This window comes from Falco peregrinus, chromosome 2 (assembly GCF_023634155.1).
Source record: "Falco peregrinus isolate bFalPer1 chromosome 2, bFalPer1.pri, whole genome shotgun sequence".
Classification (NCBI taxonomy): Eukaryota; Metazoa; Chordata; class Aves; order Falconiformes; family Falconidae; genus Falco; species Falco peregrinus.
Window position 1 is genome coordinate 202,775 of NC_073722.1, and position 25,359 is coordinate 228,133.

Genomic DNA, 25,359 nt, shown 5'->3' on the forward strand with positions numbered 1-25,359 from the left:
CTGAAAGGCACAATAAAAGTTGTCTTTCTGCTTTCTGGGCTGAGATGGGACAAGGCGGAATTTTGGACTCGGCTGGTGACAAAATGTTACAAATACACTCCATGCACAACTCCACCGGGGAAGGTGCCAGACAGGAGTTCTGTTGGTACTTCTTACATTGCTCCGGTAGGCAGCTGAAAGAGACCACATAAGGTGTTCTACCTACTTTCTGGGCTGAGATGGGGAACCGCTGATTTTTGGACTCTTCTGGTGACAAAATGTTTCAAACACACCCCATGCACAACTCCACCAGCTAAGGTGTCAGAAAGGAGTTCTCTTGGTAGTTTTGACACTACCCCGGTAGGCAGCAGAAAGGCAGCACAAAACTTTTTCTACCTGCTTTCTGGGCTGAGATCGGGAAATGCTGAATTTTGGTCTCGGCTGGTGAACAAAATGTTCCAAACATAGCCCACGCACAACTCCACCGGGGAAGGTGCCAGACAGGAGTTCTCTTAGTAGTTTTCACATTGCTCCTATAGGCAGCTGAAGACAGCGGAAAAGATGTTCTACCTACTTTCTGCGCTGAGGTGGGGAACAGCTGAATTTTGGACTCGGCTGGTGACAAAATGTTTGAAACACACACCATGCACAACTCCACCGGGGAAGGTGCCAGACAAGAGTTCTCTTGATAGTTTTTACATTGCTCTGGTAGGCAGCTTAAAGGCACCACAAAAGTTGTTCTACCTGCTTTCTGGGCTGTGATCGGCAAAAAACTAAGTTTTGGACTCGGCCGGTGACAAAATGTTCCAAACACACCCCATGCACAACTCCAACGGGGAAGGTGCCAGAAAGCAGTTCTCTTGGTACTTCTTACATTGCTCTGGTAGGCAGCTGAAAGGCACCACATGAGGTGTTCTACATGCTTTCTGGGCTGAGATGGGGAACAGCTGAATTTTGGACTCGGCTTGTGACAAAATGTTCTAAACACACCCCATGCACAACTCCACCGGGGAAGGTGCCAGAAAGGAGTTCTCTTGGTAGTTTTTACATTGCTCTGGTAGGCAGCTGAAAGGCACAATAAAAGTTGTCTTTCTGCTTTCTGGGCTGAGATGGGACAAGGCGGAATTTTGGACTCGGCTGGTGACAAAATGTTACAAATACACTCCATGCACAACTCCACCGGGGAAGGTGCCAGACAGGAGTTCTGTTGGTACTTCTTACATTGCTCCGGTAGGCAGCTGAAAGAGACCACATAAGGTGTTCTACCTACTTTCTGGGCTGAGATGGGGAACCGCTGATTTTTGGACTCTTCTGGTGACAAAATGTTTCAAACACACCCCATGCACAACTCCACCAGCTAAGGTGTCAGAAAGGAATTCTCTTGGTAGTTTTGACACTACCCCGGTAGGCAGCAGAAAGGCAGCACAAAACTTTTTCTACCTGCTTTCTGGGCTGAGATCGGGAAATGCTGAATTTTGGTCTCGGCTGGTGAACAAAATGTTCCAAACATAGCCCACGCACAACTCCACCGGGGAAGGTGCCAGACAGGAGTTCTCTTAGTAGTTTTCACATTGCTCCTATAGGCAGCTGAAGACAGCGGAAAAGATGTTCTACCTACTTTCTGCGCTGAGGTGGGGAACAGCTGACTTTTGGACTCGGCTGGTGACAAAATGTTTGAAACACACCCCATGCACAACTCCACCGGGGAAGGTGCCAGACAAGAGTTCTCTTGATAGTTTTTACATTGCTCTGGTAGGCAGCTTAAAGGCACCACAAAAGTTGTTCTACCTGCTTTCTGGGCTGTGATGGGGAAAAAACTAAGTTTTGGACTCGGCCGGTGACAAAATGTTCCAAACACACCCCATGCACAACTCCAACGGGGAAGGTGCCAGAAAGCAGTTCTCTTGGTAGTTTTTACACTACTTGAGTAGGCATTTGAAAGACACCACAAAACTTTTTCTTCCTGCTTTCTGGGCTAGAGACGGGAACCGCTGAATTTTGGACTCGGCTGGTGAACAAAATGTTCCAAACACACCCCATGCACAACTCCACCGGGGAAGGTGCCAGACAGGAGTTCTGTTGGTACTTCTTACATTGCTCCGGTAGGCAGCTGAAAGAGACCACATAAGGTGTTCTACCTACTTTCTGGGCTGAGATGGGGAACCGCTGATTTTTGGACTCTTCTGGTGACAAAATGTTTCAAACACACCCCATGCACAACTCCACCAGCTAAGGTGTCAGAAAGGAGTTCTCTTGGTAGTTTTGACACTACCCCGGTAGGCAGCAGAAAGGCAGCACAAAACTTTTTCTACCTGCTTTCTGGGCTGAGATCGGGAAATGCTGAATTTTGGTCTCGGCTGGTGAACAAAATGTTCCAAACATAGCCCACGCACAACTCCACCGGGGAAGGTGCCAGACAGGAGTTCTCTTAGTAGTTTTCACATTGCTCCTATAGGCAGCTGAAGACAGCGGAAAAGATGTTCTACCTACTTTCTGCGCTGAGGTGGGGAACAGCTGACTTTTGGACTCGGCTGGTGACAAAATGTTTGAAACACACCCCATGCACAACTCCACCGGGGAAGGTGCCAGACAAGAGTTCTCTTGATAGTTTTTACATTGCTCTGGTAGGCAGCTTAAAGGCACCACAAAAGTTGTTCTACCTGCTTTCTGGGCTGTGATGGGGAAAAACTAAGTTTTGGACTCGGCCGGTGACAAAATGTTCCAAACACACCCCATGCACAACTCCAACGGGGAAGGTGCCAGAAAGCAGTTCTCTTGGTAGTTTTTACACTACTTGAGTAGGCATTTGAAAGACACCACAAAACTTTTTCTTCCTGCTTTCTGGGCTGAGACGGGAACCGCTGAATTTTGGACTCGGCTGGTGAACAAAATGTTCCAAACACACCCCATGCACAACTCCACCGGGGAAGGTGCCAGAAAGGAGTTCTGTTGGTACTTCTTACATTGCTCTGGTAGGCAGCTGAAAGGCACCACATGAGGTGTTCTACATGCTTTCTGGGCTGAGATGGGGAACAGCTGAATTTTGGACTCGGCTTGTGACAAAATGTTCTAAACACACCCCATGCACAACTCCACCGGGGAAGGTGCCAGACAGGAGTTCTCTTGGTACTTTTTACATTGCTCTGGTAGGCAGCTGAAAGGCACAATAAAAGTTGTCTTTCTGCTTTCTGGGCTGAGATGGGACAAGGCGGAATTTTGGACTCGGCTGGTGAACAAAATGTTCCAAACACACCCCATGCACAACTCCAACGGGGAAGGTGCCAGAAAGGAGTTCTGTTGGTACTTCTTACATTGCTCTGGTAGGCAGCTGAAAGGCACCACATGAGGTGTTCTACATGCTTTCTGGGCTGAGATGGGGAACAGCTGAATTTTGGACTCGGCTTGTGACAAAATGTTCTAAACACACCCCATGCACAACTCCACCGGGGAAGGTGCCAGACAGGAGTTCTCTTGGTACTTTTTACATTGCTCTGGTAGGCAGCTGAAAGGCACAATAAAAGTTGTCTTTCTGCTTTCTGGGCTGAGATGGGACAAGGCGGAATTTTGGACTCGGCTGGTGACAAAATGTTACAAATACACTCCATGCACAACTCCACCGGGGAAGGTGCCAGACAGGAGTTCTGTTGGTACTTCTTACATTGCTCCGGTAGGCAGCTGAAAGAGACCACATAAGGTGTTCTACCTACTTTCTGGGCTGAGATGGGGAACCGCTGATTTTTGGACTCTTCTGGTGACAAAATGTTTCAAACACACCCCATGCACAACTCCACCAGCTAAGGTGTCAGAAAGGAATTCTCTTGGTAGTTTTGACACTACCCCGGTAGGCAGCAGAAAGGCAGCACAAAACTTTTTCTACCTGCTTTCTGGGCTGAGATCGGGAAATGCTGAATTTTGGTCTCGGCTGGTGAACAAAATGTTCCAAACATACCCCACGCACAACTCCACCGGGGAAGGTGCCAGACAGGAGTTCTCTTAGTAGTTTTCACATTGCTCCTATAGGCAGCTGAAGACAGCGGAAAAGATGTTCTACCTACTTTCTGCGCTGAGGTGGGGAACAGCTGAATTTTGGACTCGGCTGGTGACAAAATGTTTGAAACACACCCCATGCACAACTCCACCGGGGAAGGTGCCAGACAAGAGTTCTCTTGATAGTTTTTACATTGCTCTGGTAGGCAGCTTAAAGGCACCACAAAAGTTGTTCTACCTGCTTTCTGGGCTGTGATGGGGAAAAACTAAGTTTTGGACTCGGCCGGTGACAAAATGTTCCAAACACACCCCATGCACAACTCCAACGGGGAAGGTGCCAGAAAGCAGTTCTCTTGGTAGTTTTTACACTACTTGAGTAGGCATTTGAAAGACACCACAAAACTTTTTCTTCCTGCTTTCTGGGCTGAGACGGGAACCGCTGAATTTTGGACTCGGCTGGTGAACAAAATGTTCCAAACACACCCCATGCACAACTCCACCGGGGAAGGTGCCAGAAAGGAGTTCTGTTGGTACTTCTTACATTGCTCTGGTAGGCAGCTGAAAGGCACCACATGAGGTGTTCTACATGCTTTCTGGGCTGAGATGGGGAACAGCTGAATTTTGGACTCGGCTTGTGACAAAATGTTCTAAACACACCCCATGCACAACTCCACCGGGGAAGGTGCCAGACAGGAGTTCTCTTGGTACTTTTTACATTGCTCTGGTAGGCAGCTGAAAGGCACAATAAAAGTTGTCTTTCTGCTTTCTGGGCTGAGATGGGACAAGGCGGAATTTTGGACTCGGCTGGTGACAAAATGTTACAAATACACTCCATGCACAACTCCACCGGGGAAGGTGCCAGACAGGAGTTCTGTTGGTACTTCTTACATTGCTCCGGTAGGCAGCTGAAAGAGACCACATAAGGTGTTCTACCTACTTTCTGGGCTGAGATGGGGAACCGCTGATTTTTGGACTCTTCTGGTGACAAAATGTTTCAAACACACCCCATGCACAACTCCACCAGCTAAGGTGTCAGAAAGGAGTTCTCTTGGTAGTTTTGACACTACCCCGGTAGGCAGCAGAAAGGCAGCACAAAACTTTTTCTACCTGCTTTCTGGGCTGAGATCGGGAAATGCTGAATTTTGGTCTCGGCTGGTGAACAAAATGTTCCAAACATAGCCCACGCACAACTCCACCGGGGAAGGTGCCAGACAGGAGTTCTCTTAGTAGTTTTCACATTGCTCCTATAGGCAGCTGAAGACAGCGGAAAAGATGTTCTACCTACTTTCTGCGCTGAGGTGGGGAACAGCTGAATTTTGGACTCGGCTGGTGACAAAATGTTTGAAACACACACCATGCACAACTCCACCGGGGAAGGTGCCAGACAAGAGTTCTCTTGATAGTTTTTACATTGCTCTGGTAGGCAGCTGAAAGGCACCACAAAAGTTGTTCTACCTGCTTTCTGGGCTGTGATCGGCAAAAAACTAAGTTTTGGACTCGGCCGGTGACAAAATGTTCCAAACACACCCCATGCACAACTCCAACGGGGAAGGTGCCAGAAAGCAGTTCTCTTGGTACTTCTTACATTGCTCTGGTAGGCAGCTGAAAGGCACCACATGAGGTGTTCTACATGCTTTCTGGGCTGAGATGGGGAACAGCTGAATTTTGGACTCGGCTTGTGACAAAATGTTCTAAACACACCCCATGCACAACTCCACCGGGGAAGGTGCCAGACAGGAGTTCTCTTGGTACTTTTTACATTGCTCTGGTAGGCAGCTGAAAGGCACAATAAAAGTTGTCTTTCTGCTTTCTGGGCTGAGATGGGACAAGGCGGAATTTTGGACTCGGCTGGTGACAAAATGTTACAAATACACTCCATGCACAACTCCACCGGGGAAGGTGCCAGACAGGAGTTCTGTTGGTACTTCTTACATTGCTCCGGTAGGCAGCTGAAAGAGACCACATAAGGTGTTCTACCTACTTTCTGGGCTGAGATGGGGAACCGCTGATTTTTGGACTCTTCTGGTGACAAAATGTTTCAAACACACCCCATGCACAACTCCACCAGCTAAGGTGTCAGAAAGGAGTTCTCTTGGTAGTTTTGACACTACCCCGGTAGGCAGCAGAAAGGCAGCACAAAACTTTTTCTACCTGCTTTCTGGGCTGAGATCGGGAAATGCTGAATTTTGGTCTCGGCTGGTGAACAAAATGTTCCAAACATAGCCCACACACAACTCCACCGGGGAAGGTGCCAGACAGGAGTTCTCTTAGTAGTTTTCACATTGCTCCTATAGGCAGCTGAAGACAGCGGAAAAGATGTTCTACCTACTTTCTGCGCTGAGGTGGGGAACAGCTGACTTTTGGACTCGGCTGGTGACAAAATGTTTGAAACACACCCCATGCACAACTCCACCGGGGAAGGTGCCAGACAAGAGTTCTCTTGATAGTTTTTACATTGCTCTGGTAGGCAGCTTAAAGGCACCACAAAAGTTGTTCTACCTGCTTTCTGGGCTGTGATGGGGAAAAACTAAGTTTTGGACTCGGCCGGTGACAAAATGTTCCAAACACACCCCATGCACAACTCCAACGGGGAAGGTGCCAGAAAGCAGTTCTCTTGGTAGTTTTTACACTACTTGAGTAGGCATTTGAAAGACACCACAAAACTATTTCTTCCTGCTTTCTGGGCTGAGACGGGAACCGCTGAATTTTGGACTCGGCTGGTGAACAAAATGTTCCAAACACACCCCATGCACAACTCCACCGGGGAAGGTGCCAGACAGGAGTTCTGTTGGTACTTCTTACATTGCTCCGGTAGGCAGCTGAAAGAGACCACATAAGGTGTTCTACCTACTTTCTGGGCTGAGATGGGGAACCGCTGATTTTTGGACTCTTCTGGTGACAAAATGTTTCAAACACACCCCATGCACAACTCCACCAGCTAAGGTGTCAGAAAGGAGTTCTCTTGGTAGTTTTGACACTACCCCGGTAGGCAGCAGAAAGGCAGCACAAAACTTTTTCTACCTGCTTTCTGGGCTGAGATCGGGAAATGCTGAATTTTGGTCTCGGCTGGTGAACAAAATGTTCCAAACATAGCCCACGCACAACTCCACCGGGGAAGGTGCCAGACAGGAGTTCTCTTAGTAGTTTTCACGTTGCTCCTATAGGCAGCTGAAGACAGCGGAAAAGATGTTCTACCTACTTTCTGCGCTGAGATGGGGAACAGCTGACTTTTGGACTCGGCTGGTGACAAAATGTTTGAAACACACCCCATGCACAACTCCACCGGGGAAGGTGCCAGACAAGAGTTCTCTTGATAGTTTTTACATTGCTCTGGTAGGCAGCTTAAAGGCACCACAAAAGTTGTTCTACCTGCTTTCTGGGCTGTGATGGGGAAAAACTAAGTTTTGGACTCGGCCGGTGACAAAATGTTCCAAACACACCCCATGCACAACTCCACCGGGGAAGGTGCCAGAAAGCAGTTCTCTTGGTAGTTTTTACACTACTTGAGTAGGCATTTGAAAGACACCACAAAACTTTTTCTTCCTGCTTTCTGGGCTGAGGCGGGAACCGCTGAATTTTGGACTCGGCTGGTGAACAAAATGTTCCAAACACACCCCATGCACAACTCCACCGGGGAAGGTGCCAGAAAGGAGTTCTGTTGGTACTTCTTACATTGCTCTGGTAGGCAGCTGAAAGGCACCACATGAGGTGTTCTACATGCTTTCTGGGCTGAGATGGGGAACAGCTGAATTTTGGACTCGGCTTGTGACAAAATGTTCTAAACACACCCCATGCACAACTCCACCGGGGAAGGTGCCAGACAGGAGTTCTCTTGGTACTTTTTACATTGCTCTGGTAGGCAGCTGAAAGGCACAATAAAAGTTGTCTTTCTGCTTTCTGGGCTGAGATGGGACAAGGCGGAATTTTGGACTCGGCTGGTGACAAAATGTTACAAATACACTCCATGCACAACTCCACCGGGGAAGGTGCCAGACAGGAGTTCTGTTGGTACTTCTTACATTGCTCCGGTAGGCAGCTGAAAGAGACCACATAAGGTGTTCTACCTACTTTCTGGGCTGAGATGGGGAACCGCTGATTTTTGGACTCTTCTGGTGACAAAATGTTTCAAACACACCCCATGCACAACTCCACCAGCTAAGGTGTCAGAAAGGAATTCTCTTGGTAGTTTTGACACTACCCCGGTAGGCAGCAGAAAGGCAGCACAAAACTTTTTTTACCTGCTTTCTGGGCTGAGATCGGGAAATGCTGAATTTTGGTCTCGGCTGGTGAACAAAATGTTCCAAACATACCCCACGCACAACTCCACCGGGGAAGGTGCCAGACAGGAGTTCTCTTAGTAGTTTTCACATTGCTCCTATAGGCAGCTGAAGACAGCGGAAAAGATGTTCTACCTACTTTCTGCGCTGAGGTGGGGAACAGCTGAATTTTGGACTCGGCTGGTGACAAAATGTTTGAAACACACCCCATGCACAACTCCACCGGGGAAGGTGCCAGACAAGAGTTCTCTTGATAGTTTTTACATTGCTCTGGTAGGCAGCTTAAAGGCACCACAAAAGTTGTTCTACCTGCTTTCTGGGCTGTGATGGGGAAAAACTAAGTTTTGGACTCGGCCGGTGACAAAATGTTCCAAACACACCCCATGCACAACTCCAACGGGGAAGGTGCCAGAAAGCAGTTCTCTTGGTAGTTTTTACACTACTTGAATAGGCATTTGAAAGACACCACAAAACTTTTTCTTCCTGCTTTCTGGGCTGAGACGGGAACCGCTGAATTTTGGACTCGGCTGGTGAACAAAATGTTCCAAACACACCCCATGCACAACTCCACCGGGGAAGGTGCCAGAAAGGAGTTCTGTTGGTACTTCTTACATTGCTCTGGTAGGCAGCTGAAAGGCACCACATGAGGTGTTCTACATGCTTTCTGGGCTGAGATGGGGAACAGCTGAATTTTGGACTCGGCTTGTGACAAAATGTTCTAAACACACCCCATGCACAACTCCACCGGGGAAGGTGCCAGACAGGAGTTCTCTTGGTACTTTTTACATTGCTCTGGTAGGCAGCTGAAAGGCACAATAAAAGTTGTCTTTCTGCTTTCTGGGCTGAGATGGGACAAGGCGGAATTTTGGACTCGGCTGGTGACAAAATGTTACAAATACACTCCATGCACAACTCCACCGGGGAAGGTGCCAGAAAGGAGTTCTGTTGGTACTTCTTACATTGCTCTGGTAGGCAGCTGAAAGGCACCACATGAGGTGTTCTACATGCTTTCTGGGCTGAGATGGGGAACAGCTGAATTTTGGACTCGGCTTGTGACAAAATGTTCTAAACACACCCCATGCACAACTCCACCGGGGAAGGTGCCAGACAGGAGTTCTCTTGGTACTTTTTACATTGCTCTGGTAGGCAGCTGAAAGGCACAATAAAAGTTGTCTTTCTGCTTTCTGGGCTGAGATGGGACAAGGCGGAATTTTGGACTCGGCTGGTGACAAAATGTTACAAATACACTCCATGCACAACTCCACCGGGGAAGGTGCCAGACAGGAGTTCTGTTGGTACTTCTTACATTGCTCCGGTAGGCAGCTGAAAGAGACCACATAAGGTGTTCTACCTACTTTCTGGGCTGAGATGGGGAACCGCTGATTTTTGGACTCTTCTGGTGACAAAATGTTTCAAACACACCCCATGCACAACTCCACCAGCTAAGGTGTCAGAAAGGAATTCTCTTGGTAGTTTTGACACTACCCCGGTAGGCAGCAGAAAGGCAGCACAAAACTTTTTCTACCTGCTTTCTGGGCTGAGATCGGGAAATGCTGAATTTTGGTCTCGGCTGGTGAACAAAATGTTCCAAACATAGCCCACGCACAACTCCACCGGGGAAGGTGCCAGACAGGAGTTCTCTTAGTAGTTTTCACATTGCTCCTATAGGCAGCTGAAGACAGCGGAAAAGATGTTCTACCTACTTTCTGCGCTGAGGTGGGGAACAGCTGACTTTTGGACTCGGCTGGTGACAAAATGTTTGAAACACACCCCATGCACAACTCCACCGGGGAAGGTGCCAGACAAGAGTTCTCTTGATAGTTTTTACATTGCTCTGGTAGGCAGCTTAAAGGCACCACAAAAGTTGTTCTACCTGCTTTCTGGGCTGTGATGGGGAAAAACTAAGTTTTGGACTCGGCCGGTGACAAAATGTTCCAAACACACCCCATGCACAACTCCAACGGGGAAGGTGCCAGAAAGCAGTTCTCTTGGTAGTTTTTACACTACTTGAGTAGGCATTTGAAAGACACCACAAAACTTTTTCTTCCTGCTTTCTGGGCTAGAGACGGGAACCGCTGAATTTTGGACTCGGCTGGTGAACAAAATGTTCCAAACACACCCCATGCACAACTCCACCGGGGAAGGTGCCAGACAGGAGTTCTGTTGGTACTTCTTACATTGCTCCGGTAGGCAGCTGAAAGAGACCACATAAGGTGTTCTACCTACTTTCTGGGCTGAGATGGGGAACCGCTGATTTTTGGACTCTTCTGGTGACAAAATGTTTCAAACACACCCCATGCACAACTCCACCAGCTAAGGTGTCAGAAAGGAGTTCTCTTGGTAGTTTTGACACTACCCCGGTAGGCAGCAGAAAGGCAGCACAAAACTTTTTCTACCTGCTTTCTGGGCTGAGATCGGGAAATGCTGAATTTTGGTCTCGGCTGGTGAACAAAATGTTCCAAACATAGCCCACGCACAACTCCACCGGGGAAGGTGCCAGACAGGAGTTCTCTTAGTAGTTTTCACGTTGCTCCTATAGGCAGCTGAAGACAGCGGAAAAGATGTTCTACCTACTTTCTGCGCTGAGATGGGGAACAGCTGACTTTTGGACTCGGCTGGTGACAAAATGTTTGAAACACACCCCATGCACAACTCCACCGGGGAAGGTGCCAGACAAGAGTTCTCTTGATAGTTTTTACATTGCTCTGGTAGGCAGCTTAAAGGCACCACAAAAGTTGTTCTACCTGCTTTCTGGGCTGTGATGGGGAAAAACTAAGTTTTGGACTCGGCCGGTGACAAAATGTTCCAAACACACCCCATGCACAACTCCACCGGGGAAGGTGCCAGAAAGCAGTTCTCTTGGTAGTTTTTACACTACTTGAGTAGGCATTTGAAAGACACCACAAAACTTTTTCTTCCTGCTTTCTGGGCTGAGACGGGAACCGCTGAATTTTGGACTCGGCTGGTGAACAAAATGTTCCAAACACACCCCATGCACAACTCCACCGGGGAAGGTGCCAGAAAGGAGTTCTGTTGGTACTTCTTACATTGCTCTGGTAGGCAGCTGAAAGGCACCACATGAGGTGTTCTACATGCTTTCTGGGCTGAGATGGGGAACAGCTGAATTTTGGACTCGGCTTGTGACAAAATGTTCTAAACACACCCCATGCACAACTCCACCGGGGAAGGTGCCAGACAGGAGTTCTCTTGGTACTTTTTACATTGCTCTGGTAGGCAGCTGAAAGGCACAATAAAAGTTGTCTTTCTGCTTTCTGGGCTGAGATGGGACAAGGCGGAATTTTGGACTCGGCTGGTGACAAAATGTTACAAATACACTCCATGCACAACTCCACCGGGGAAGGTGCCAGACAGGAGTTCTGTTGGTACTTCTTACATTGCTCCGGTAGGCAGCTGAAAGAGACCACATAAGGTGTTCTACCTACTTTCTGGGCTGAGATGGGGAACCGCTGATTTTTGGACTCTTCTGGTGACAAAATGTTTCAAACACACCCCATGCACAACTCCACCAGCTAAGGTGTCAGAAAGGAATTCTCTTGGTAGTTTTGACACTACCCCGGTAGGCAGCAGAAAGGCAGCACAAAACTTTTTCTACCTGCTTTCTGGGCTGAGATCGGGAAATGCTGAATTTTGGTCTCGGCTGGTGAACAAAATGTTCCAAACATAGCCCACGCACAACTCCACCGGGGAAGGTGCCAGACAGGAGTTCTCTTAGTAGTTTTCACATTGCTCCTATAGGCAGCTGAAGACAGCGGAAAAGATGTTCTACCTACTTTCTGCGCTGAGGTGGGGAACAGCTGACTTTTGGACTCGGCTGGTGACAAAATGTTTGAAACACACCCCATGCACAACTCCACCGGGGAAGGTGCCAGACAAGAGTTCTCTTGATAGTTTTTACATTGCTCTGGTAGGCAGCTTAAAGGCACCACAAAAGTTGTTCTACCTGCTTTCTGGGCTGTGATGGGGAAAAACTAAGTTTTGGACTCGGCCGGTGACAAAATGTTCCAAACACACCCCATGCACAACTCCAACGGGGAAGGTGCCAGAAAGCAGTTCTCTTGGTAGTTTTTACACTACTTGAGTAGGCATTTGAAAGACACCACAAAACTTTTTCTTCCTGCTTTCTGGGCTAGAGACGGGAACCGCTGAATTTTGGACTCGGCTGGTGAACAAAATGTTCCAAACACACCCCATGCACAACTCCACCGGGGAAGGTGCCAGACAGGAGTTCTGTTGGTACTTCTTACATTGCTCCGGTAGGCAGCTGAAAGAGACCACATAAGGTGTTCTACCTACTTTCTGGGCTGAGATGGGGAACCGCTGATTTTTGGACTCTTCTGGTGACAAAATGTTTCAAACACACCCCATGCACAACTCCACCAGCTAAGGTGTCAGAAAGGAGTTCTCTTGGTAGTTTTGACACTACCCCGGTAGGCAGCAGAAAGGCAGCACAAAACTTTTTCTACCTGCTTTCTGGGCTGAGATCGGGAAATGCTGAATTTTGGTCTCGGCTGGTGAACAAAATGTTCCAAACATAGCCCACGCACAACTCCACCGGGGAAGGTGCCAGACAGGAGTTCTCTTAGTAGTTTTCACATTGCTCCTATAGGCAGCTGAAGACAGCGGAAAAGATGTTCTACCTACTTTCTGCGCTGAGGTGGGGAACAGCTGAATTTTGGACTCGGCTGGTGACAAAATGTTTGAAACACACCCCATGCACAACTCCACCGGGGAAGGTGCCAGACAAGAGTTCTCTTGATAGTTTTTACATTGCTCTGGTAGGCAGCTTAAAGGCACCACAAAAGTTGTTCTACCTGCTTTCTGGGCTGTGATGGGGAAAAACTAAGTTTTGGACTCGGCCGGTGACAAAATGTTCCAAACACACCCCATGCACAACTCCAACGGGGAAGGTGCCAGAAAGCAGTTCTCTTGGTAGTTTTTACACTACTTGAGTAGGCATTTGAAAGACACCACAAAACTTTTTCTTCCTGCTTTCTGGGCTGAGACGGGAACCGCTGAATTTTGGACTCGGCTGGTGAACAAAATGTTCCAAACACACCCCATGCACAACTCCACCGGGGAAGGTGCCAGAAAGGAGTTCTGTTGGTACTTCTTACATTGCTCTGGTAGGCAGCTGAAAGGCACCACATGAGGTGTTCTACATGCTTTCTGGGCTGAGATGGGGAACAGCTGAATTTTGGACTCGGCTTGTGACAAAATGTTCTAAACACACCCCATGCACAACTCCACCGGGGAAGGTGCCAGACAGGAGTTCTCTTGGTACTTTTTACATTGCTCTGGTAGGCAGCTGAAAGGCACAATAAAAGTTGTCTTTCTGCTTTCTGGGCTGAGATGGGACAAGGCGGAATTTTGGACTCGGCTGGTGAACAAAATGTTCCAAACACACCCCATGCACAACTCCAACGGGGAAGGTGCCAGAAAGGAGTTCTGTTGGTACTTCTTACATTGCTCTGGTAGGCAGCTGAAAGGCACCACATGAGGTGTTCTACATGCTTTCTGGGCTGAGATGGGGAACAGCTGAATTTTGGACTCGGCTTGTGACAAAATGTTCTAAACACACCCCATGCACAACTCCACCGGGGAAGGTGCCAGACAGGAGTTCTCTTGGTACTTTTTACATTGCTCTGGTAGGCAGCTGAAAGGCACAATAAAAGTTGTCTTTCTGCTTTCTGGGCTGAGATGGGACAAGGCGGAATTTTGGACTCGGCTGGTGACAAAATGTTACAAATACACTCCATGCACAACTCCACCGGGGAAGGTGCCAGACAGGAGTTCTGTTGGTACTTCTTACATTGCTCCGGTAGGCAGCTGAAAGAGACCACATAAGGTGTTCTACCTACTTTCTGGGCTGAGATGGGGAACCGCTGATTTTTGGACTCTTCTGGTGACAAAATGTTTCAAACACACCCCATGCACAACTCCACCAGCTAAGGTGTCAGAAAGGAATTCTCTTGGTAGTTTTGACACTACCCCGGTAGGCAGCAGAAAGGCAGCACAAAACTTTTTCTACCTGCTTTCTGGGCTGAGATCGGGAAATGCTGAATTTTGGTCTCGGCTGGTGAACAAAATGTTCCAAACATACCCCACGCACAACTCCACCGGGGAAGGTGCCAGACAGGAGTTCTCTTAGTAGTTTTCACATTGCTCCTATAGGCAGCTGAAGACAGCGGAAAAGATGTTCTACCTACTTTCTGCGCTGAGGTGGGGAACAGCTGAATTTTGGACTCGGCTGGTGACAAAATGTTTGAAACACACCCCATGCACAACTCCACCGGGGAAGGTGCCAGACAAGAGTTCTCTTGATAGTTTTTACATTGCTCTGGTAGGCAGCTTAAAGGCACCACAAAAGTTGTTCTACCTGCTTTCTGGGCTGTGATGGGGAAAAACTAAGTTTTGGACTCGGCCGGTGACAAAATGTTCCAAACACACCCCATGCACAACTCCAACGGGGAAGGTGCCAGAAAGCAGTTCTCTTGGTAGTTTTTACACTACTTGAGTAGGCATTTGAAAGACACCACAAAACTTTTTCTTCCTGCTTTCTGGGCTGAGACGGGAACCGCTGAATTTTGGACTCGGCTGGTGAACAAAATGTTCCAAACACACCCCATGCACAACTCCACCGGGGAAGGTGCCAGAAAGGAGTTCTGTTGGTACTTCTTACATTGCTCTGGTAGGCAGCTGAAAGGCACCACATGAGGTGTTCTACATGCTTTCTGGGCTGAGATGGGGAACAGCTGAATTTTGGACTCGGCTTGTGACAAAATGTTCTAAACACACCCCATGCACAACTCCACCGGGGAAGGTGCCAGACAGGAGTTCTCTTGGTACTTTTTACATTGCTCTGGTAGGCAGCTGAAAGGCACAATAAAAGTTGTCTTTCTGCTTTCTGGGCTGAGATGGGACAAGGCGGAATTTTGGACTCGGCTGGTGACAAAATGTTACAAATACACTCCATGCACAACTCCACCGGGGAAGGTGCCAGAAAGGAGTTCTGTTGGTACTTCTTACATTGCTCTGGTAGGCAGCTGAAAGGCACCACATGAGGTGTTCTACATGCTTTCTGGGCTGAGATGGGGAACAGCTGAATTTTGGACTCGGCTTGTGACAAAATGTTCTAAACACACCCCATGCACAACTCCACCGGGGAAGGTGCCAGACAGGAGTTCTCTTGGTACTTTTTACATTGCTCTGGTAGGCAGCTGAAAGGCACAATAAAAGTTGTTTTTCTGCTTTCTGGGCTGAGATGGGACAAGGCGGAATTTTGGACTCGGCTGGTGACAAAATGTTACAAATACACTCCATGCACAACTCCACCGGGGAAGGTGCCAGACAGGAGTTCTGTTGGTACTTCTTACATTGCTCCGGTAGGCAGCTGAAAGAGACCACATAAGGTGTTCTACCTACTTTCTGGGCTGAGATGGGGAACCGCTGATTTTTGGACTCTTCTGGTGACAAAATGTTTCAAACACACCCCATGCACAACTCCACCAGCTAAGGTGTCAGAAAGGAATTCTCTTGGTAGTTTTGACACTACCCCGGTAGGCAGCAGAAAGGCAGCACAAAACTTTTTCTACCTGCTTTCTGGGCTGAGATCGGGAAATGCTGAATTTTGGTCTCGGCTGGTGAACAAAATGTTCCAAACATACCCCACGCACAACTCCACCGGGGAAGGTGCCAGACAGGAGTTCTCTTAGTAGTTTTCACATTGCTCCTATAGGCAGCTGAAGACAGCGGAAAAGATGTTCTACCTACTTTCTGCGCTGAGGTGGGGAACAGCTGACTTTTGGACTCGGCTGGTGACAAAATGTTTGAAACACACCCCATGCACAACTCCACCGGGGAAGGTGCCAGACAAGAGTTCTCTTGATAGTTTTTACATTGCTCTGGTAGGCAGCTTAAAGGCACCACAAAAGTTGTTCTACCTGCTTTCTGGGCTGTGATGGGGAAAAACTAAGTTTTGGACTCGGCCGGTGACAAAATGTTCCAAACACACCCCATGCACAACTCCAACGGGGAAGGTGCCAGAAAGCAGTTCTCTTGGTAGTTTTTACACTACTTGAGTAGGCATTTGAAAGACACCACAAAACTTTTTCTTCCTGCTTTCTGGGCTAGAGACGGGAACCGCTGAATTTTGGACTCGGCTGGTGAACAAAATGTTCCAAACACACCCCATGCACAACTCCACCGGGGAAGGTGCCAGACAGGAGTTCTGTTGGTACTTCTTACATTGCTCCGGTAGGCAGCTGAAAGAGACCACATAAGGTGTTCTACCTACTTTCTGGGCTGAGATGGGGAACCGCTGATTTTTGGACTCTTCTGGTGACAAAATGTTTCAAACACACCCCATGCACAACTCCACCAGCTAAGGTGTCAGAAAGGAGTTCTCTTGGTAGTTTTGACACTACCCCGGTAGGCAGCAGAAAGGCAGCACAAAACTTTTTCTACCTGCTTTCTGGGCTGAGATCGGGAAATGCTGAATTTTGGTCTCGGCTGGTGAACAAAATGTTCCAAACATAGCCCACGCACAACTCCACCGGGGAAGGTGCCAGACAGGAGTTCTCTTAGTAGTTTTCACGTTGCTCCTATAGGCAGCTGAAGACAGCGGAAAAGATGTTCTACCTACTTTCTGCGCTGAGATGGGGAACAGCTGACTTTTGGACTCGGCTGGTGACAAAATGTTTGAAACACACCCCATGCACAACTCCACCGGGGAAGGTGCCAGACAAGAGTTCTCTTGATAGTTTTTACATTGCTCTGGTAGGCAGCTTAAAGGCACCACAAAAGTTGTTCTACCTGCTTTCTGGGCTGTGATGGGGAAAAACTAAGTTTTGGACTCGGCCGGTGACAAAATGTTCCAAACACACCCCATGCACAACTCCACCGGGGAAGGTGCCAGAAAGCAGTTCTCTTGGTAGTTTTTACACTACTTGAGTAGGCATTTGAAAGACACCACAAAACTTTTTCTTCCTGCTTTCTGGGCTGAGACGGGAACCGCTGAATTTTGGACTCGGCTGGTGAACAAAATGTTCCAAACACACCCCATGCACAACTCCACCGGGGAAGGTGCCAGAAAGGAGTTCTGTTGGTACTTCTTACATTGCTCTGGTAGGCAGCTGAAAGGCACCACATGAGGTGTTCTACATGCTTTCTGGGCTGAGATGGGGAACAGCTGAATTTTGGACTCGGCTTGTGACAAAATGTTCTAAACACACCCCATGCACAACTCCACCGGGGAAGGTGCCAGACAGGAGTTCTCTTGGTACTTTTTACATTGCTCTGGTAGGCAGCTGAAAGGCACAATAAAAGTTGTCTTTCTGCTTTCTGGGCTGAGATGGGACAAGGCGGAATTTTGGACTCGGCTGGTGACAAAATGTTACAAATACACTCCATGCACAACTCCACCGGGGAAGGTGCCAGACAGGAGTTCTGTTGGTACTTCTTACATTGCTCCGGTAGGCAGCTGAAAGAGACCACATAAGGTGTTCTACCTACTTTCTGGGCTGAGATGGGGAACCGCTGATTTTTGGACTCTTCTGGTGACAAAATGTTTCAAACACACCCCATGCACAACTCCACCAGCTAAGGTGTCAGAAAGGAATTCTCTTGGTAGTTTTGACACTACCCCGGTAGGCAGCAGAAAGGCAGCACAAAACTTTTTCTACCTGCTTTCTGGGCTGAGATCGGGAAATGCTGAATTTTGGTCTCGGCTGGTGAACAAAATGTTCCAAACATACCCCACGCACAACTCCACCGGGGAAGGTGCCAGACAGGAGTTCTCTTAGTAGTTTTCACATTGCTCCTATAGGCAGCTGAAGACAGCGGAAAAGATGTTCTACCTACTTTCTGCGCTGAGGTGGGGAACAGCTGACTTTTGGACTCGGCTGGTGACAAAATGTTTGAAACACACCCCATGCACAACTCCACCGGGGAAGGTGCCAGACAAGAGTTCTCTTGATAGTTTTTACATTGCTCTGGTAGGCAGCTTAAAGGCACCACAAAAGTTGTTCTACCTGCTTTCTGGGCTGTGATGGGGAAAAACTAAGTTTTGGACTCGGCCGGTGACAAAATGTTCCAAACACACCCCATGCACAACTCCACCGGGGAAGGTGCCAGAAAGCAGTTCTCTTGGTAGTTTTTACACTACTTGAGTAGGCATTTGAAAGACACCACAAAACTTTTTCTTCCTGCTTTCTGGGCTGAGACGGGAACCGCTGAATTTTGGACTCGGCTGGTGAACAAAATGTTCCAAACACACCCCATGCACAACTCCACCGGGGAAGGTGCCAGAAAGGAGTTCTGTTGGTACTTCTTACATTGCTCTGGTAGGCAGCTGAAAGGCACCACATGAGGTGTTCTACATGCTTTCTGGGCTGAGATGGGGAACAGCTGAATTTTGGACTCGGCTTGTGACAAAATGTTCTAAACACACCCCATGCACAACTCCACCGGGGAAGGTGCCAGACAGGAGTTCTCTTGGTACTTTTTACATTGCTCTGGTAGGCAGCTGAAAGGCACAATAAAAGTTGTCTTTCTGCTTTCTGGGCTGAGATGGGACAAGGCGGAATTTTGGACTCGGCTGGTGAACAAAATGTTCCAAACACACCCCATGCACAACTCCAACGGGGAAGGTGCCAGAAAGGAGTTCTGTTGGTACTTCTTACATTGCTCTGGTAGGCAGCTGAAAGGCACCACATGAGGTGTTCTACATGCTTTCTGGGCTGAGATGGGGAACAGCTGAATTTTGGACTCGGCTTGTGACAAAATGTTCTAAACACACCCCATGCACAACTCCACCGGGGAAGGTGCCAGACAGGAGTTCTCTTGGTACTTTTTACATTGCTCTGGTAGGCAGCTGAAAGGCACAATAAAAGTTGTCTTTCTGCTTTCTGGGCTGAGATTGGACAAGGCGGAATTTTGGACTCGGCTGGTGACAAAATGTTACAAATACACTCCATGCACAACTCCACCGGGGAAGGTGCCAGACAGGAGTTCTGTTGGTACTTCTTACATTGCTCCGGTAGGCAGCTGAAAGAGACCACATAAGGTGTTCTACCTACTTTCTGGGCTGAGATGGGGAACCGCTGATTTTTGGACTCTTCTGGTGACAAAATGTTTCAAACACACCCCATGCACAACTCCACCAGCTAAGGTGTCAGAAAGGAATTCTCTTGGTAGTTTTGACACTACCCCGGTAGGCAGCAGAAAGGCAGCACAAAACTTTTTCTACCTGCTTTCTGGGCTGAGATCGGGAAATGCTGAATTTTGGTCTCGGCTGGTGAACAAAATGTTCCAAACATACCCCACGCACAACTCCACCGGGGAAGGTGCCAGACAGGAGTTCTCTTAGTAGTTTTCACATTGCTCCTATAGGCAGCTGAAGACAGCGGAAAAGATGTTCTACCTACTTTCTGCGCTGAGGTGGGGAACAGCTGAATTTTGGACTCGGCTGGTGACAAAATGTTTGAAACACACCCCATGCACAACTCCACCGGGGAAGGTGCCAGACAAGAGTTCTCTTGATAGTTTTTACATTGCTCTGGTAGGCAGCTTAAAGGCACCACAAAAGTTGTTCTACCTGCTTTCTGGGCTGTGATGGGGAAAAACTAAGTTTTGGACTCGGCCGGTGACAAAATGTTCCAAACACACCCCATGCACAACTCCAACGGGGAAGGTGCCAGAAAGCAGTTCTCTTGGTAGTTTTTACACTACTTGAGTAGGCATTTGAAAGACACCACAAAACTTTTTCTTCCTGCTTTCTGGGCTGAGACGGGAACCGCTGAATTTTGGACTCGGCTGGTGAACAAAATGTTCCAAACACACCCCATGCACAACTCCACCGGGGAAGGTGCCAGAAAGGAGTTCTGTTGGTACTTCTTACATTGCTCTGGTAGGCAGCTGAAAGGCACCACATGAGGTGTTCTACATGCTTTCTGGGCTGAGATGGGGAACAGCTGAATTTTGGACTCGGCTTGTGACAAAATGTTCTAAACACACCCCATGCACAACTCCACCGGGGAAGGTGCCAGACAGGAGTTCTCTTGGTACTTTTTACATTGCTCTGGTAGGCAGCTGAAAGGCACAATAAAAGTTGTCTTTCTGCTTTCTGGGCTGAGATGGGACAAGGCGGAATTTTGGACTCGGCTGGTGAACAAAATGTTCCAAACACACCCCATGCACAACTCCAACGGGGAAGGTGCCAGAAAGGAGTTCTGTTGGTACTTCTTACATTGCTCTGGTAGGCAGCTGAAAGGCACCACATGAGGTGTTCTACATGCTTTCTGGGCTGAGATGGGGAACAGCTGAATTTTGGACTCGGCTTGTGACAAAATGTTCTAAACACACCCCATGCACAACTCCACCGGGGAAGGTGCCAGACAGGAGTTCTCTTGGTACTTTTTACATTGCTCTGGTAGGCAGCTGAAAGGCACAATAAAAGTTGTCTTTCTGCTTTCTGGGCTGAGATGGGACAAGGCGGAATTTTGGACTCGGCTGGTGACAAAATGTTACAAATACACTCCATGCACAACTCCACCGGGGAAGGTGCCAGACAGGAGTTCTGTTGGTACTTCTTACATTGCTCCGGTAGGCAGCTGAAAGAGACCACATAAGGTGTTCTACCTACTTTCTGGGCTGAGATGGGGAACCGCTGATTTTTGGACTCTTCTGGTGACAAAATGTTTCAAACACACCCCATGCACAACTCCACCAGCTAAGGTGTCAGAAAGGAATTCTCTTGGTAGTTTTGACACTACCCCGGTAGGCAGCAGAAAGGCAGCACAAAACTTTTTCTACCTGCTTTCTGGGCTGAGATCGGGAAATGCTGAATTTTGGTCTCGGCTGGTGAACAAAATGTTCCAAACATACCCCACGCACAACTCCACCGGGGAAGGTGCCAGACAGGAGTTCTCTTAGTAGTTTTCACATTGCTCCTATAGGCAGCTGAAGACAGCGGAAAAGATGTTCTACCTACTTTCTGCGCTGAGGTGGGGAACAGCTGAATTTTGGACTCGGCTGGTGACAAAATGTTTGAAACACACCCCATGCACAACTCCACCGGGGAAGGTGCCAGACAAGAGTTCTCTTGATAGTTTTTACATTGCTCTGGTAGGCAGCTTAAAGGCACCACAAAAGTTGTTCTACCTGCTTTCTGGGCTGTGATGGGGAAAAACTAAGTTTTGGACTCGGCCGGTGACAAAATGTTCCAAACACACCCCATGCACAACTCCACCGGGGAAGGTGCCAGAAAGCAGTTCTCTTGGTAGTTTTTACACTACTTGAGTAGGCATTTGAAAGACACCACAAAACTTTTTCTTCCTGCTTTCTGGGCTGAGACGGGAACCGCTGAATTTTGGACTCGGCTGGTGAACAAAATGTTCCAAACACACCCCATGCACAACTCCACCGGGGAAGGTGCCAGAAAGGAGTTCTGTTGGTACTTCTTACATTGCTCTGGTAGGCAGCTGAAAGGCACCACATGAGGTGTTCTACATGCTTTCTGGGCTGAGATGGGGAACAGCTGAATTTTGGACTCGGCTTGTGACAAAATGTTCTAAACACACCCCATGCACAACTCCACCGGGGAAGGTGCCAGACAGGAGTTCTCTTGGTACTTTTTACATTGCTCTGGTAGGCAGCTGAAAGGCACAATAAAAGTTGTCTTTCTGCTTTCTGGGCTGAGATGGGACAAGGCGGAATTTTGGACTCGGCTGGTGAACAAAATGTTCCAAACACACCCCATGCACAACTCCAACGGGGAAGGTGCCAGAAAGGAGTTCTGTTGGTACTTCTTACATTGCTCTGGTAGGCAGCTGAAAGGCACCACATGAGGTGTTCTACATGCTTTCTGGGCTGAGATGGGGAACAGCTGAATTTTGGACTCGGCTTGTGACAAAATGTTCTAAACACACCCCATGCACAACTCCACCGGGGAAGGTGCCAGACAGGAGTTCTCTTGGTACTTTTTACATTGCTCTGGTAGGCAGCTGAAAGGCACAATAAAAGTTGTCTTTCTGCTTTCTGGGCTGAGATGGGACAAGGCGGAATTTTGGACTCGGCTGGTGACAAAATGTTACAAATACACTCCATGCACAACTCCACCGGGGAAGGTGCCAGACAGGAGTTCTGTTGGTACTTCTTACATTGCTCCGGTAGGCAGCTGAAAGAGACCACATAAGGTGTTCTACCTACTTTCTGGGCTGAGATGGGGAACCGCTGATTTTTGGACTCTTCTGGTGACAAAATGTTTCAAACACACCCCATGCACAACTCCACCAGCTAAGGTGTCAGAAAGGAATTCTCTTGGTAGTTTTGACACTACCCCGGTAGGCAGCAGAAAGGCAGCACAAAACTTTTTCTACCTGCTTTCTGGGCTGAGATCGGGAAATGCTGAATTTTGGTCTCGGCTGGTGAACAAAATGTTCCAAACATAGCCCACGCACAACTCCACCGGGGAAGGTGCCAGACAGGAGTTCTCTTAGTAGTTTTCACATTGCTCCTATAGGCAGCTGAAGACAGCGGAAAAGATGTTCTACCTACTTTCTGCGCTGAGGTGGGGAACAGCTGAATTTTGGACTCGGCTGGTGACAAAATGTTTGAAACACACCCCATGCACAACTCCACCGGGGAAGGTGCCAGACAAGAGTTCTCTTGATAGTTTTTACATTGCTCTGGTAGGCAGCTTAAAGGCACCACAAAAGTTGTTCTACCTGCTTTCTGGGCTGTGATGGGGAAAAACTAAGTTTTGGACTCGGCCGGTGACAAAATGTTCCAAACACACCCCATGCACAACTCCAACGGGGAAGGTGCCAGAAAGCAGTTCTCTTGGTAGTTTTTACACTACTTGAGTAGGCATTTGAAAGACACCACAAAACTTTTTCTTCCTGCTTTCTGGGCTGAGACGGGAACCGCTGAATTTTGGACTCGGCAGGTGAACAAAATGTTCCAAACACACCCCATGCACAACTCCACCGGGGAAGGTGCCAGAAAGGAGTTCTGTTGGTACTTCTTACATTGCTCTGGTAGGCAGCTGAAAGGCACCACATGAGGTGTTCTACATGCTTTCTGGGCTGAGATGGGGAACAGCTGAATTTTGGACTCGGCTTGTGACAAAATGTTCTAAACACACCCCATGCACAACTCCACCGGGGAAGGTGCCAGACAGGAGTTCTCTTGGTACTTTTTACATTGCTCTGGTAGGCAGCTGAAAGGCACAATAAAAGTTGTCTTTCTGCTTTCTGGGCTGAGATGGGACAAGGCGGAATTTTGGACTCGGCTGGTGACAAAATGTTACAAATACACTCCATGCACAACTCCACCGGGGAAGGTGCCAGAAAGGAGTTCTGTTGGTACTTCTTACATTGCTCTGGTAGGCAGCTGAAAGGCACCACATGAGGTGTTCTACATGCTTTCTGGGCTGAGATGGGGAACAGCTGAATTTTGGACTCGGCTTGTGACAAAATGTTCTAAACACACCCCATGCACAACTCCACCGGGGAAGGTGCCAGACAGGAGTTCTCTTGGCACTTTTTACATTGCTCTGGTAGGCAGCTGAAAGGCACAATAAAAGTTGTCTTTCTGCTTTCTGGGCTGAGATGGGACAAGGCGGAATTTTGGACTCGGCTGGTGACAAAATGTTACAAATACACTCCATGCACAACTCCACCGGGGAAGGTGCCAGACAGGAGTTCTGTTGGTACTTCTTACATTGCTCCGGTAGGCAGCTGAAAGAGACCACATAAGGTGTTCTACCTACTTTCTGGGCTGAGATGGGGAACCGCTGATTTTTGGACTCTTCTGGTGACAAAATGTTTCAAACACACCCCATGCACAACTCCACCAGCTAAGGTGTCAGAAAGGAATTCTCTTGGTAGTTTTGACACTACCCCGGTAGGCAGCAGAAAGGCAGCACAAAACTTTTTCTACCTGCTTTCTGGGCTGAGATCGGGAAATGCTGAATTTTGGTCTCGGCTGGTGAACAAAATGTTCCAAACATACCCCACGCACAACTCCACCGGGGAAGGTGCCAGACAGGAGTTCTCTTAGTAGTTTTCACATTGCTCCTATAGGCAGCTGAAGACAGCGGAAAAGATGTTCTACCTACTTTCTGCGCTGAGGTGGGGAACAGCTGACTTTTGGACTCGGCTGGTGACAAAATGTTTGAAACACACCCCATGCACAACTCCACCGGGGAAGGTGCCAGACAAGAGTTCTCTTGATAGTTTTTACATTGCTCTGGTAGGCAGCTTAAAGGCACCACAAAAGTTGTTCTACCTGCTTTCTGGGCTGTGATGGGGAAAAACTAAGGTTTGGACTCGGCCGGTGACAAAATGTTCCAAACACACCCCATGCACAACTCCAACGGGGAAGGTGCCAGAAAGCAGTTCTCTTGGTAGTTTTTACACTACTTGAGTAGGCATTTGAAAGACACCACAAAACTTTTTCTTCCTGCTTTCTGGGCTGAGACGGGAACCGCTGAATTTTGGACTCGGCTGGTGAACAAAATGTTCCAAACACACCCCATGCACAACTCCACCGGGGAAGGTGCCAGAAAGGAGTTCTGTTGGTACTTCTTACATTGCTCTGGTAGGCAGCTGAAAGGCACCACATGAGGTGTTCTACATGCTTTCTGGGCTGAGATGGGGAACAGCTGAATTTTGGACTCGGCTTGTGACAAAATGTTCTAAACACACCCCATGCACAACTCCACCGGGGAAGGTGCCAGACAGGAGTTCTCTTGGTACTTTTTACATTGCTCTGGTAGGCAGCTGAAAGGCACAATAAAAGTTGTCTTTCTGCTTTCTGGGCTGAGATGGGACAAGGCGGAATTTTGGACTCGGCTGGTGACAAAATGTTACAAATACACTCCATGCACAACTCCACCGGGGAAGGTGCCAGAAAGGAGTTCTGTTGGTACTTCTTACATTGCTCTGGTAGGCAGCTGAAAGGCACCACATGAGGTGTTCTACATGCTTTCTGGGCTGAGATGGGGAACAGCTGAATTTTGGACTCGGCTTGTGACAAAATGTTCTAAACACACCCCATGCACAACTCCACCGGGGAAGGTGCCAGACAGGAGTTC